The sequence below is a fragment of the Xyrauchen texanus genome, chromosome 10 (genome assembly GCF_025860055.1).
Source record: "Xyrauchen texanus isolate HMW12.3.18 chromosome 10, RBS_HiC_50CHRs, whole genome shotgun sequence".
NCBI lineage: Eukaryota > Metazoa > Chordata > Actinopteri > Cypriniformes > Catostomidae > Xyrauchen > Xyrauchen texanus.
The window spans coordinates 40779929-40796798 of record NC_068285.1 but is presented as its reverse complement, the minus strand read 5'-3'; the positions used below and the strand labels follow the sequence as shown (position 1 = coordinate 40796798).

General features: G+C 37.5%; 1 protein-coding gene across 3 annotated transcripts in view; it reads right to left on the bottom strand.

The window, feature by feature from the left end:
- The window catches only part of LOC127650743 (low-density lipoprotein receptor class A domain-containing protein 4-like), a 138036-nt gene extending 121458 nt beyond the window's left edge, over positions 1-16578 (bottom strand). For 2 of the 3 annotated variants that reach the window (XM_052136354.1, XM_052136356.1), the window contains exon 1: positions 3065-3663. The gene's annotated coding sequence lies outside the window, so the exon portion shown is untranslated. Of the gene's footprint in view, positions 1-3064; positions 3664-16457 lie in introns of those variants that run through there. The other variant, XM_052136355.1, reaches the window with a different exon arrangement.
- Between the last annotated feature and the right edge of the window lie 292 nt (positions 16579-16870).

The window sequence follows — 16870 nt, the reverse complement described above, 5'->3', positions numbered from 1 at the left end:
CAATACCTGTATTGTAAGACACCCAAGACAGCGCTACAGGGAGACAAGAAGGACACCTGATCATCCTCGCAGTGGCAGACCACGTGTAACAACACCTGCACAGGATCGGTACATCCGAACATCACACCTGTGTGACAGGTACAGGATGGCAACAACTGCCCAAGTTACACCAGGAATGTACAGTCCCTCCATCAGTGCTCAGACTGTCTGCAATAGACAGAGAGGCTGGACTGAGGGCTTGTAGGCCTGTTGTAAGGCAGGTCCTTACCAGACATCACCGGCAACAATGTCGCCTATGGGCACAAACTCAATTTCGCTGGACCAGACAGGACTTGGAAAAAGAGCTCTACACTGACGAGTCGTGGTGTTGTCTCAACCGGGGTGATGGTCGGACTCACGTTTATCATCGAAGGAATGAGCGTTACACCGAGGCCTGTACTTTGGAATGGGATCGATTCGGAGGTGGAGGGTCCATCATGTTCTGAGGTGGTGTGTCACAACATCATCGGACTGAGCTTGTGGTCACTGCTGGCAATCTCAACACTGTACGTTACAGGGAAGACATCCTCCTCCCCCATGTGGTACCCTTCCTGCAGGCTCATCCTGACATGACCCTCCAGCATGACTATGCCACCAGCCATACTGCTCTTTTTGTGCGTGATTTCCTGCAAGACAGGAATGCCAGTGTTCTGCCATGGCCAGCGAAGAGCCCAGATCTCAATCCCATTGGGCACGTTTGAGACTGATGGATCAGAGGGTGAGGGCTAGGGCCATTCCCCCCAGCTTGCGCCTTGGTGGAAGAGTGGGGTAACATCTCACAGCAAGAACTGCAAATCTTGTGTAGTCCATGAGGAGGAGATGCACTTAATGCAGCTGGTGGCCACACCAGATACTGACTGTTACTTTGTCCATGAGATTTTGACACTCCCTTTGTTCGGGGACACATTATTCCATTTCTGTTAGTCACATGTCTGTGAAACTTGTTCAGTTTATGTCTTAGTTGTTCAATCATTTTCTGTTCATATAAATATTTACACATATTAAGTTTTCTGAAAATAAAAGCAGTTTCTTTTTTGCAGAGTTATATATATATATATATATATATATACATGTATATATATATATATATATATATATATATATATATATATATATATACATATATCTATATGCACACACACACACACACCAATAAGCCACAACATTAAATCCACCTGCCTAATATTGTGTAGGTCCCCCTCGGCTGGTTTGAGCATTTCTCCCAGGATTTTCACACACAAATAAAAGTGTGAAAACTTATGAGACAAAAGTGAATACAAATTTGTGCACTTAACTATACAGTTCATATATTTAAACACACAATTAATGAGCCATCAGCTATCTTTTCTTCAGCTTTCTATCATGTTTTTGAACAACAATCTAAGTCAGTGTTTCAGTTTAGTTACCAACAGCTCCTTAGTCATTTTTTAGTCTGGAGCCCTGTAAATGAAACCATTACTAGTGAGACCCTGGCCTAAAAATTCTGCACCCATGAGATAAGACCAAGTCTGCCTAAGCACCTTATGTGAATCATACTAACTTTGCGCTCTCTCCACTACATTGGCACAACACAAAGTATTATACTCAGCATTCAGGGAAGGTGCACCTGAGCGGAATGGCCTGGGTCATAGACTTGCTACAGCAGCCTTAAGCATCTACATCTGGACCTTCTATGAGAACTTGTCTCCCACAGGCGTTAACTTGGGGCATGTCCATTCAATATGTTCTAGAAGAGCTTGGCAGCAGTGGCAGAAGACAGACAAATGCTTCCGAAAGACAAAGACAAAGCCTTTTTTGTGGTGTGAGGCACAATGCTGCTTTGTACTATAATGAAAACTAAATATGTATTTCTATGCATGGTAAGATCCATTTTCATGGGTGAAGCTTTGGCATTAAAGGAATAGTTCACCCCGAAATGATAAGCCTCTCATCATTTTCTAACCCATAGGCCATCTAAAACTTCCCTCTGTAGAACCAAGCGTAGCCGACAATACTGAAGCACTTTGCACTCATAAGTTACAAAAAAATCCCCAGATAGATGACTGAGGGGGTCCCCTTGAGCATTTTGGTGCTTCAATAGTGTACATGTCAGGACATCTTCACTTTGGCCAAAATACAGGACATCCTGGCTAACATGGGACAGTTGGCAAACCTAATGACCAACAGCCAATCAAACTGCAAGACAGCAAAAGACCACAAGAGTAGAGTGATGTACTGGGAAACAAAAGCCAAAAATCATAAGCCACCATTAAACTACCTCCCACATCTCCAGCATTTTGTGAAAATCATTGAAAAAAATGACCATAAGACATTCCTCCATGTTGTTTGTTGACATGTCTTCAAGTATACATATCTGCAGGTGAGTGTTTCGGGATCGTGGCTACAGTTGGGAGTAGAATAACCTTGTAATTCTGGACTTTAAATGTGCACAGAGTGAGGAGCTTCAACCTAGTAATGTACGCTTAAAGGTGAAGTATGTAAGATTCAGAAACCCTTGTTATTAATGACACCTGTAGCCGTTAAGTGAATTGCAGCCAGCTACCTGTTGCTCATGCTCGTGCACACACTCCATAGGGACGCGAGCGAGCATCGGCCAAAACAATGACGTAACATACAAAGAGACTGAATGTGATCCACTGGCATCATGCTGACAGATGAGGTAGCATAACTAATATTACACAGTTATGATTGTTTTACTACAAACTTTGAGACTAAACTAAAACTACTTCGCTAACATAGCATACTGATACACACATACAGCTACACACTACCGAACCCAGACAGTTTACTACTGCGTTGCACTATTGTATGTTTTATATGTCATATGTTGTACTACGATCAAGCAACCAGCGTATTTGCTTAATACCTGAATTTCAGTATAAAGAAACGATCATTGAAATTATTTGAAAGTTACGAAGCAAATTAGCTTGCAATTTGTCAGTGTTAGCAGGCAAGTTAGCTAAAATGACACAGATCAATCCTTATGGCACTATATTCCACATGCTTTGCAGTTATGTAAGCTTACCTGTCCATAAGATGCCAATTCAGGGTATGTTTTGATCCCCGAAACTGAACGTAGGTCTCTGCAGGAATCAAACGCCCTGCCGATGTTCACTCTAGTTTCCGCTCGCCCATGATCACCTTCCCGTTTAGCCAGACGGGATTCTGTAGAAGTAGTAGAAGGCTCTCAGGAGCCCGCATAAACTTCACATCCTCTGGATTGTCCCGGCAAAACCAACTCGCTCCCTTCGCATGAAAATCAGTCTACAGGCTTTAATAAGCAACCTAGGAAGTCCGAGAAGGGCAAATTCTTTTAATTTGCCTAACAAACCGGTCACACATTGGCAAAAAAAAGGCGAGTTTTACATGAAAATTGTTACAAAGTAAGCAAATAAGGTTATTTAGGAGTATCTGATTGGTAAATCAAAAGGCTGTAGCGTATGTGGTACACTACTTCGAGACCTTTCCTCTCCAGGCCAACTGAGATTGGCCAAACACAGGCCATGGAAAGCTCTCTGCCCAGAGAGCAGTTAGACTGCGCAGTTGGAGAGGGACGTCAGGCATTCCCCGCCAGTGTCAGGAAGCTGTCCCGCTATGCTGCAGGAATGCAGGCTACTCTCGTCTCCCACTCCACCAGCCAGGAAGTGAAGAGAGTGAGGGGGAGGGAGACTGAGAGAGAGACACAGTGAGACGTGGGCAGACTACAGGCGAGGAGCAGTCTGCCTCACCAGTTATGGGCATGTTAGGTGGCAGCAGTAGAAATGACCATACAAGAGTCTGAAGCCAATGGAAGGAACAGATCATGAAGATTGAAGGGGCATTCACACTGACAGCGATCTGCAGCGACAAAGCGACTGGAGTTTTTTTTATTTTAAATTTCTGGTGCGCCATCATCTGTTGGCGACATGATGTGGGTGTTTCCAGTGTCTTGAAGTTGAGAAAGGTTTTTACAGTAGTCAAGCAGGCAAGATGGAGAATTTGCCACTGTTTTATGTGATTTCTCTGTAACCAATTACATTGAAAATAAAAACTGATGCATTGAAATCCATGTCAGACATTAATTCTGAGTGAGTTTGATTCATACATTGATAGATCGTTCATCTCGATACTTATATGATGCACTGAGTATTGCTGTAGTTTATTAAAAAAAAATCCCTTTTCTCTATACAGGATGTTCATGTTTGACAACAAGACAACTGATTCCTTGTCAGATTAGAATTACATCTTATTTTTACCATCAATATATTTAATTTGTAATCAGATTTTAAAAATATATGGCCTGTTTTCAAAAGAATGTTTAAGTGAACAATTACTTTTCTTTTGGAACATGAGAAGAGAGGTCTGAAATTCTCTTTAATATATACAGATTTATTTTCATTATTGCAACACAAAATACCTGGGCCAAAAATATTAAAAGCTTTTTTTTATCTTGACATGTAAACATTTAATAAAGGCTGTAAAAATGGCTCACTGTGTATCTAATTTAATATCAAATTAAATTAATAAAAAAAACAATATATCATAACTGCAAAATTTCACACAATTTCACACAATGTTTTTAATATTTTTTAGATTAACCCAAAAGATTTTTTTATCAACTACTTGTCTAATGGTTGTTATAAAGAGCAATTATCAGATTTGCAATTTTATACATTTTTTAATTTTCTTGTCTGTCTCAATTGTTAAGGCATTGGCACAAGTTTAAGTAACACGCAGCGGTAGAGTTGAAAGTTACTGTGAGAATATTTATAATTTACATTTTGCAATTACTATTACAATTAATATCCAATAATAAACAAAAAAAATGACTATTTCTCCCTCTTTCTCTCAAACTCACAACTTATACAACCTCTCACACAAAATTATATAAAAATAATTGATTTTGTTTTTATTCCCATATTGGTCAACTACCGGTCCTTGATAGACCATATTTAATCCTAATTACATTCTAAAACCAAAGTCAGTTTAAAGTTTGCACATATGTTAATACATATCCCTCCCAGCTCTCTTTTATTAATTTGAGTTGAAATACTAAGAAACAAATTGTTTTTTGTACTACATTCGTAGTTTCTCATTACCGAAATGTGTATAAAAATGTTGCGGTAATGATACATTTTTTGGAATGTCACATTAATATTTATATTTTGGCTACTTTTGGATATTGAGTACAAAATATATATATATATATATATATATATATATATATATATATATATATATATATATATATATATATATATATATATATATATATTTTAATGATTATTTTTATTTATAATATATTAAATTATCCTAATAATCCTAACATCCTATTGTGCATAATGGAGAGCATAGGAATTTCATGAAGATTTTCAAATAGAAATTCTCACTGCCATGTTACAAGCTTTGTTTCATGAGAATTACCCCAATGAAGTTAATGCAACCTGCAGTATCCTACGCCCTCTAGTGACCATGCAAATTCCAGCGTAAAAATCGCTGTCAGTGTGAACATGCAATCATTATGTCACAATGCTGTTTGAAGGCATCTGTAAAAGGTTTCAACATCAAGAAGTGAAAGCCCTGGTATAGGTCTCCTCTCATTGCTGTTCTGTAATCAGGATCCCTAACCCCAATCTCTGCCACAGTTACAACAAAGTGTTGGCCTGATCTCAGGTCAGCTGATGAATGCTGCACAGACAGAGCTGGTTGAGTAATGTCTGCATGGATCAGCAAAGTCATGTAGACTCACCAAACCACGGCTATCAGATCACAGAGCTCGTTATGTCTCACTCACCAGGCGGGGATAGAAGTGTTTGCATGTCATCATTCAGAATGTTAGCCCATGAGAGTGAGGGTCTGAGTTTTTTAGTTGGAGAAAAATGGCGAGAAATGCAAGCTCAAAGCAACCACAGCAATTTCTTTGGAACTTTTTGCCATCTTTTTGATGGATAGGACAATCACAGAATTTTGGAATGTGTGAACCGAAAAGTTAAGAAATGGATTTTAAGGTAATGATCTAGATGCTAACTCAAACAGTGCACCAAAGGGGTTCTGCGGTAACAAGACACAACTTTATGGCATGCTACATACTTGTGCATAATAACAGGATTTCCCAATCCACTCCACTGAGGTAGTGAACAGAATAGGAACAGGAGTGTATAAACTGAATAATTCCTGTTTAAGAGCCATTCAGCTAGAATGCATCAAAGTCAAGACTGAGGATAGACTGTACATGTCATTGGCCACAAGAGAGAGCAGGAGGCTGTTCTCACAGTTAATCTCCATGAATAAATATGTTGGCAAGCAAAGGATTGATATGCATCAACACCTCCTCATCATATAATTTTGTATTCTGATCCTCATGCACTGCACTTTGGCTCCATGACTTTAATATTAATTCATAACATTAATGGAAAAAAATTAAAATGCTAAAGTGAAAATCTTTCAAATGGTTTATAAGTAAAAAAACTACATCAGATTGATCATGACAATTTTACTGGAAAACACTATAAAAAAAAATCTGTTTAAGTAAAATTATGAATTACAAATATGAATGACATTTTTTCTGAAAATGTATATTCAATAAAAGAATACCTGTAATTTTATAGAGAAGTATTGTTAAAATGATGTTTGAGTAAGAATTTTTTTTTGCTGAAAGTGTTTTTGTTAATCATTTTAAAATGGTTGTTTTTCCAAGTTAAAAAATATTATTTTATCATATGAATAAATACATTTTTATGAATTTTTTATAAATTTTTATGAAAAGACACGCCTTGAAATGTATTTATTTTATTAATGATTAAGATGATAAAGTATTTACTACCTTTTACTTGATGATTATACCAAATTACATTTCTAAAAGTATTAAATGTACCTATCTTTTGTTTTTAGAAAATGTTCATGTTTTTTGTTTTGTTTTTAATTGTAAAACCAACATGGACTCAAAGATTACATTTCTTTGAACTTATAAATAAAAAGTAACACATTTATGGTTAAGAGTTAAATCCGGATTTCGAATCAGATTAAACGAAAGGCTAAAATATATAATATATATATCGAAGAGTGCTATACAGTCCAACAGCACTGCGACGCTTCTCTATTTGTATTACTCCACTTTTCTGTGTTTGTTGCTTTCCAAATACAGTAGTTTGGGGGATTTTGATTTAATCATATTTTGACTTCTTTCCGAGTCATTTTGTGACCATTTTTAGAGACTGCATATTTATGCCAGTAGGTGGCAACCAATGAGCACAATTTATGTTATGAGTCATTAAATCATTGATTCAAGGGATTAGTTGAGAAACATGGTCACAACCGAAACAATGGAATTGAATGAGAAGGATTCGTTAATTTAAAAGACTTGTTCAAAAGCATCTGTGACAGAAGTGCAGAGAGCGGATATGTGCTTGATGCTTTGGCTTCTTTTGGAACTATATTTGATGGTGGAGAAGAAATGAGAAGACATTTTTGTCTGAAAAGAACAATTATTTAATATTATTTACTTGTTTTTGAAAATATCTACTGCTATACCCAAAACGTTGTCACCATATTTTTAAGGTGCATTTCTGGCAATAGCAGCTGCCAGTTTTTACTGCAATTTTTTGGGGGTGATTTTCAGTAAATATATAATTTAATAATACAATAGCACTTTAATCTGCGCTGTTGGTGCTAATATGTTCAGCTATAACCACTGAGTTACATGTTAAAAAATAATGAAGGTTAAAAACTGAAGAAAAAAAAAACCTTGGCATTGTTTCCAGTTTTTGTACATTACATCCTCAGAACCACCAGACACGATTCAGCCAAATCAAGCTCTGTCCCTAACATTCCCTGTTCCTGCACGATGAATTATTCCTGCAGAAAACTAATCCATCAATAAGCATTCAAAGCAAAAAGGCATTCAAGCAGGACTCTGATCAATATTTATGGAGCATACATGAATAAAACTGAGCTTTTTTAAAGGGAGACCTGTAGAAAGCCCTTTTTTTCTATTTCTCGCTAGAGTCGTAGATTGATGGAAAAACCTGGTGAATTTTGAGCATTAGCCTGAGCTAGAACAAAGACTCCCTGGGTAGACTGGGAAGAGTGCCTGAAACAGCTAAAAATAAAGATCGAGAGGGAAAGACAGGAAAAAAAAAAGTAGTCTATTAGTCCCTAGTCATCAGCAGTCTTTCAACCTTAAGAACAACTACATAGATAGCTTGCTACTAACATGCTTGTTTACCAATGCTCCATCACTGCAGGACTGATAATTTATGTACAATATATACCATAATGTGTAGTGATACAGTGCTGTGAAAAAAGTATTTGCCCCATCCTGATTTCTTCTGTTTTGTGTATATCTCAATTTAAACTAAATTGTTTAAAAAAAATTAAACAAAATCTAACACAAAACAAATGCAAGCTGAGTAAACAAAATAGTTTTTAAAAGATAATGTTATTTATTGAAGCAAAAAAGATATCCAATACCAACTGGGCATGTGTGAAAAAGTATTTGCTAAATCCCTATATCTATGAAACTGTATTCATAATGGGGTTCAGCTGGACTAGACACAACCGGGCCAGATTACTGCCAACCCTGTTCAATCAAATCAACACCAAAATTACCCAAGTTGGCTAAAAGGTCTCACCCAGTACCACACAATGCCAAGGTCGAAAGAAATTCCAGAAATCATGAGGAAAAAGATGATTGTAGTACATCAGTCCAAGAAGGGTTGCAAAGCTATTTCAAAGGCTCTGGAACTCCAAAGAACCACAGTGAGAGCCATTCTATCCAAATGGAGAAAACTTGGTACAGTAGTGTATCTTCCAGAAGTGGCTGATCTTCGAAAATTTCTCCAAGAGCACAGAGATACAATAAAGCCAAGTGCAACATTCAAGGAACTACAGGCCTCTCTCACATCAATAAAGGTCACTGTTCATGACTCCACTATCAGAAAGACACTGGCCAAAAATGGCATCTATGGAAGAGTGGTGAGGCGAAAACCACTGCTAACCCAGAAGAACATTAAGGCTTGTCTGAATTTTGCCAAAACACACCTTAATGACCCTCAAACCTTTTGGGAGAATATTATATATAATATACACAGAATTCAACAAAAAGAACATCATACCTACAGTCAAGCATGGTGGTGATAGTGTGATGGTGTGGGGATGCATTGCTGCTTCAGGGCAACTTACAATAATTTAGGGAAACATGAATTCTGCTCTCTACCATAAAATCCTAAAGGAGAAAGTCCGGTCATCAGCCTGTGAGTTGAAGCTCACGCGCAACTGGATTATGCATCAAGACAATGATCCAAAGCATAGAAGTAAGTCCACCTCTGAATGGCACAAAAGAAGGGAAATTAAAGTATTGGAGTGGGCCAAAATTCCACCAGAGCACTGTGAAAGAACGGTCTCCAGTTATTGTAAGTGTTTGGTTGCAGTTGCTGCTGCTAAAGATGCTAAGTGTAAGGGTGCAGTAAGTTTTTCACATGGGTGCATACCTGTCAATATTTGGGTACCAAAATCCGGGAGACCTCTGAGCGGGGGGGGGGGGGTTATGGTGTGCTGGATGACAGGGGCAGGCTAAATATATACAAATTGTATACGTTGTGATTTAATGTGCGGAGTAAAGTTATTTTTAACACTGTGTCCAATATTAAAATCAGTGCGACAAACTTTACAAAAGCCGTGGGTATTGTCGATATGGCTTCAAGATGTGAAATTAAATTTGTCTGTCCAGCTGTTGTTAAATTTACATGCATATTTAGTTTTTTTGCCAGAGCACCACCTGAGTCTTATCCCGCCATCTACCAGTGATGCTTGATTCAACTTCCTGCGTCTACAACCTGCACAGATATCAACAGCGCAACTGGGTTGTAGGTTGCCAGGTTGAGGTCACAAATGGGTTAAAATGTGTCGATTGTGTGAGTAGGATGCATTTCATACAAGATCTGGAAAGTGGAAAACCTTGGAATAATATATTGATGTGATTATTCATATAACGAGGTTTGGGCCATACAAATTATGGGAGTTTCTTGGAAGAATTAACAAAACGTTTTTGCTTCAATAAAAAAGATATATATTTGAAAACTGTATTTTGTGTGTACTCATGTTGCCTTTGTTTTATGTCATATCTAGTTTGAAGATCTAAAACAATTAAGAATGAAAAATAGGAAAATAGGACTAAGAAATCAGGAAGGAGGAACTGTAGTTGATGACAGAACTGTAGTTGATGAATAGCATGTGAGTCATAATAAGCACTGTTTGCTGGGTCTGCTATAGAAATCAAGAAATTGCACATGTCTGTTAGCTTTGAGGCCAACTGTATGCTAGTGTACTCCTAAAAGTTTTTTTAAGCACATTTTTAAAGTCCAGTCTGCAAAAACAGTAGCAAATCATGGGTTATTTTCAGAATGCAACATCCCTTTACTATTTATTCAAATACTGCACAGTATACAATGCATACTGCCAACTATTCTTTAAAGGTAGCAAGTGAAACAATCAGCCTGCATACTCTTCACTACAATAAATATTTCAGACAGTAGTAAGCTACTTTTTTGTCAATGACCTCATCTCATTGCATGTGGGTGGCATCTAGTCTTCCCCTTTGATATGTGATGCCCAAATTTCCAGTTTCAATAGAAAATACCTCATCACTGGAAAGAAAAGTGTTCGTCAAACCATTTCATGGCGTCTTTCAAAAACATTGAAAAACAACATACAGTTACAAATAAAAACAGACAAATCAACAATTAATTGTGACAATTACAAAAGTGTTTACAAAAGTGACAATTACAATTAAAAGACTTTTACAGTATATTCAGATGGCTCTAATGCTCCATTTTCAGTATCATGGTACAAAACTAGGCATGAATGGGCTTTATAAATATACTGAAGGAGGGAATCAGGCTATCAGCATATTTGTGGTAGGATTTAGAAGATTGGATTGAACTAACTACAGACAAATTCGAAGTGTATTTAAATAAACAGTTCTTAAGAGTTCAGTGGATTGTGGTTATTTGTATGCAACAATGTAAGGGCAATACTAGTGTAAAAAAGAAAGAAGAAAAACACCAAGCTTAAACAGCTAGGCCAACTTCAGACGGGTCAACAAAAAAGGAGACCAGAAAACTGTTAAACAGAAAACAGACAATTGATTCCAATAGAATTTGATGTTAACATGTTGCTAACCTAACAACATTATAAGCCAATAAACATAAAAATAAATAGCATAGACAAATATTAGGTAAAGTAATCTATAATTACATTTAACTATAGTTATCAATACTTTTTGGTATTGAGTGAATTGTCTTTATAATCGTTAGAGGTCGACCGATATATCGGTTTTGCCGATTAATCGGCACCGGTAACGATTTCTGGAACTATCGGTTATCTGCAAAAATCCACACCGATAATTTTCCCCCGTTGTGTCAGGTGCTGGAGCAGCTCGGACGGGCGCACTGTCATTATACAGTATGAGAGCACCCTCTACAGGTGAAATAAAAACATGTTAAAAAAGATGTAAAAGCTGATGCTGCATGGTGGTTGTTTTGACACATGAGACTGCACGTTGAATGTAGCGGAATACTGTACAGAGCTGAACAATGCAGATTTAAAACATCAACTTCTAAAAGGAATGTTATACAGTACATGTTGTATAACAAAGAGATCTTAATCATTCAAAGTCCAGATGCAAGTTGAAACATTTTTGGGACAAAAAAAAAGAAAAAAGAAAAATCTAAAATAAAACACTGGTTTCTTTTCTGCTGAAGACTTGAAGACTGGACTTACTGTTAATTTTGCTGCTACATTATCCAGTATACTAGTTAATAATAAAGGGTTTCTTAATAAGCTATTCATTTATAGTGAAATAATGTGTAGTTGGAGGTTTGTGTTTCTATACATATTAAAGAGTGCACACAATTAGTTCCACACAATAATGTAAAATATGCTAAAACACTGGTATCAGATCGGGATCTGTATCAGCCGATACTGAGATTTCCGGTAACAGAAATGTTATCGGTGCATCACTACTTTAAATGTTGTTTTTTCATTCAGTATCAATTTTAAAAGCTATCGGCTGATTAATCGTTTATCGGCATGTCTTCCCAACTTAGTTATCGGTATCTGCAAAATCATATATCAGTCGACCTCTAATAAATGCTGCCAATGAAGGCAGCTCACTTGATTTTGAAACACAGCCCCAGATATGCATGTTATGTTGCTGGGTTTTGTGCATCACTAGGAAAGAACTGGTGAATTTGGGGCCTGGGGCTCTGCGTAATGCCATTTTATGTTACTTCAGCCATTAAGAATGACCCCACGAAAGAGACAGAGGATGTTGTTCTAAGAATTACTGTCGAGCTGCATTTAAGGTGCCAGTAGGGGCTGAGTAGGGCCAAATTATTCGTGGGAGTCAGCGAGGACACCATAGCCATGGTCTGTGATTCACCCCTCTCTCAACTCAGACATGAGTTATGAGGCTTCAAACTGGCCCCTGAGTTTGTTATGTACTCCAATGTAACAGCTTCATTACACACAAAAAGAAGCAAATCAAGCAATAACCTCACAGATACATTATAGTGTCATAGATCTTAGCGCACTTCAATGTTTCATGATTTATCTTATGTTGGTTCTCACACTATAGCAATTAGTGATAGACTGATATATCATCCAGGCTGATTAATCAGCCAGTAATGGCCATTTTGAGTTTATCGGTCGATAATGCTGCCCGCTTGGCCTATTAAAGGGATAGTTCACACAAAAAGGAAAGTTCTCTCATTATTTACTCACCCTCATTATATCCCAGGTATGCATGTCTTTCTTTCTTCACCAGAACACATTTGAAGGTCCTTAAAATGCAAGTGAAAAGAGATTTCTCTTTTGAAGCTCCAAAAATCACAGACAGTCAGCATAAACGTTATCGATATGACTCCAGCGGTTACATTAATGTCTTCTAAAGCAATATGATTGCTTTTGGTGCAACAAAAGATCAATATTTAAGTACATGTTAACTCTTATCCAATGCTTCAAGAGAGGGTGGAGTCAAAACGGTCTCTCGTGTGACGTATTCACGTTGCCATGGATACAGACGTAACTCACATTATCCACTCGGTTGAGACATCCAGGACAAGCACAAAAATGCACCATTGTGAGAAAAGAAACAGATAATAATAGATCTAAAGCAAAATCAACCAAGCTACTGTACAGCATTCCTCCTCATTTGTAAACAGCGCTGCTCCTCCGGCTGTGACGAACTTGCGTCAGTTCTCATGTTTCAAATGCCAATTTGATTATGTAACACACACTTACTGCTGCTCACCGGAAGTATGATTTCAAATTTTTTAAAGTACATAAATATTTATATTCTTGGCACAAAAAAGAAGACATAGAAGACATTAATTTAACAGCTGGTGTCATATGGATTAAGTTTCTGCTGAATGTAATTGATTTTGAAGCTTCAAATGAGAAATCTCCATTCACTTGCATTTTAAAGGTGCAGTATAGGGCTGGGCGATATGGCCAAAATTGTTATCATGATAATCTTTTTCATATTGTTCGATATCGATATTTATCACGATATACATTTACACATTGCACTTTCTTTTTTTATTTAAAGTTGACTGAAGAAAAGAAGAAAAATGTATTTCTAAATAGTCAAAATAGTCTCTACAAAACTGCACAGGGGATCCAGAGATGGCCAAAGCATTGGGGTCTGCGGGATCTTTTACCAAAATATTTTACAGTTTATCAAGTGAAAATGAATGTTAAAAGATCATCTGTTTGTTCTGAAGCATAGTGACAGCAGTCCAGTATTTGTTGGAATATTTTTCCATTAAAATGAAATATTTTTTATATTTCTTTAGATTAAGATACCCAAGTATTGGGCATAGAAGCCCTTGTGACTGTGGAATGATGCTGAATGTGGGTTCAGGGGTGTCCCGAGAGAAAATTTTGAAAATATTTTTTTAATTTTAAAATAATCTTTATTTTAAAATAAAGATTATTTTCATTAACGTGAGAGACTAGTCTACCAACTAGTAATATTAGTCTTTCCTTATCCATTCCAGACATCTAATTAATTTTCACAAAATTAGAACAGAAATCGATTTGTTTATTATTAAAGTCTCGTAACATGCTGATTAATAAAGATACATTTAGAAGGGACAAACGATATGGCCTAAAAGGTGCTTTGAAACCACGTTAACTCATGCGGCGCTTCATGTCTACACACATGCAGGGAAAAGAGGCGACGCATGCGGAACGGGACAGGGCAGAAATTATGCATGTTTGGTGCTAGAGAACAATATTCAAGATTAAACGTAACCTAATCGTTAGCAAGAAAGCTAGCATTAGCAAGTTCAACCAGTCTGACCCTACGTTACCACTGGCGCGTTGTGAGCGAAGCTGAGAGCGTTTTCAATTAATTCCTTTGAAAGCAGAGCGTCATGCTCGCAAGGTGGATAGTAGGATTGGCAGCGGTGTGGAGCAAGCTCTCTCCTAGCGCTGTGAGTGCCTTTGAGTGGATTTCGTCCGCCCCAGTGGGAACACAGCCTGAGAAAGCCGAACTGCACGCAGTAAATTCCTCAAAAAGCTTATCGTGGATTTTCTTTATTGTGATAAATATCAATATCGTTTTATCGCCCAGCCCTAGTGCAGTATGTAACAATTTTCATGTAATATTCACCTTTTTTTGTAAATGAGTGAACGGCTTGTAATGCAACTTAAAAAATGAGCCCTTCCCGGACTTCCTAGGTTGCATATGCTTTGCTTTAGCCTGTAGACTGATTTTCATGAGAAAGGAGCAGGTCGCATTTGCCAGGAAAATTCAAAGGATGTGACGATTATCCCGAGAGCCTTCTACTGAATCCCATCTGGCTAAGCGGGAACATGATCATGGTCGAGCAAAAACTAGAGTGAACATCGGCAGGGCATTTTGATTGACATGTAAGCTTACATAACTGCAAAGCATGTGAAATATAGTGCCATTAGTGTCATCTGTGTCATTTTAGCTAACTTGATCTTGCCTGCTAACGCTGACGAATATCAAGCTACCATGCTTCATAACTTTCAAATAATTTCAACGATCTTCTCTTTATATTAAAGTCAGGTATACAGGATACATTTAAGCAAATACGCTGGTTTCTTGATTGTAGTATAACATATGACATACAAAACATACAATAGTGCAACATAACTGCAGTGCAACTATAAACTGGTATAGTTCGGTTGTGTGTATCAGTATGTGTGTATCAGTATGCTATGTTAGCGAAGTAGTTTTAGTTTAGTCTCAAAGTTTGTAGTAAAATAATCATAACTGTGTCATTTAAATTATGCTACCTCATCTGTCAGCATGATGCCGGTGGATCACGGCCCTATGGAGTGTCCACCAGCACAAGCACAAGCAACAGGTAGCTGGCTGCAGTTCACTTAATGGCCACAGGTGTCATTAATATCAAGGGTTTCTGAATCTTACACAGTGCAATTTTAAGGACCTTCTGAGCTGAGATATTTTTCTATTTTTCTTCAAATGTGCTCTTGTGAAGAAAGAAAGTCATACATCTGGGAGTAAAGAATTTGAGATTTTTCTATTTTGAGTGAACTATCCCTTTAAATGAAATGTTACCACCCCTTCTGTCAGTTCCAAAAACCTTCCAGTCTTGTCAATGAAAAAAAAACAATTCCTATTTTCAAAACGTTTTATGAGTTTTGTGTAAATCATAAATATGATGTAAAATAAGCGTTTGTTTAATTTCTGTCATTTTATGAACATCTTACTTGCTGTCATTAATATTACATATTGGTATTTTTTCTGGACACCCTCCTTTCTAAATATCGGTATCTGATAACTCAAAACCACTACAAGCAAATATTCACATCGAGTGCAATTTAGGACTGCATTTCAGCAAATAAGTCACATAAAAGGCAAAATGTTGTCTCTCAACAAAACGATTAACATAATGCACAGACAACTTTAAGGTATTTATATTGGATAGTAAACCCGCTTTTAAAGCAAAGCTACATTTCTAAGTACGTACTATGTTTGCCGTCTTTGCAGCTCCCAACACAAGCAAAGCAACTTTTTATTAGACGAAAACACAACCGGTTGACTTTACTTTGAAGTTAGGCTTTAGAGTATTTGTCTAATTAAAAGTTTTCTATGTGGGATAAAAATAAAAAATAAATGCTTTTATAAGAGTCCAACGGCATCACAGCACCGTTATATAACGCTTCTGTACCTCAAAAACACCGCAATCGTGCACGGCTTTCGCATCATTAATTAATTGGCGCCGGTCCCTTTAAGAACGTGAACGCCCATAGGGTCTTTTCCGTTGCGACTGTCTGCAACAACTTCAGTTGTTTTTTCCTTGCAGAAATGCTGCACATTTACTCTCTCGCAGCACTCCCATACATCATTAAATAACTTCATATGGAAGATATAAATGTCTTACGTTAGTAAACGTCTCGTAGTTATATGGACAGAGCCGCACAGGGAAGTGTCTCTCCTCCAGACGAGGCTGTCAAGAGCGTCTAGACTGATTGTCTCACTTTCATGGCCAGAACTCAGCAGAGCACAAACTCCCGTTGTGTTCCAGTCAGTACAGCCCTCTGTCTGTCTCTACGAGCCATTTACAACACACTGCAGCGACATCTGCAGGACAGGAGTACCAATCAGCGGAGACGTTCAAGTACTCAGTCTGGTTCCCCGCCTACTTTCGATTTCATTGGTTTATACAGCAGCGCTTGTTGGTGTGTGGTTTTGAGAAGTTTGACGCTTTAAACTAAGCCTACACAGTTTTATGAGGACGTACATAAACAATTATGTCTAAAGCTCAAACGTAAACAAAGAAAAAGAAAACGCAAA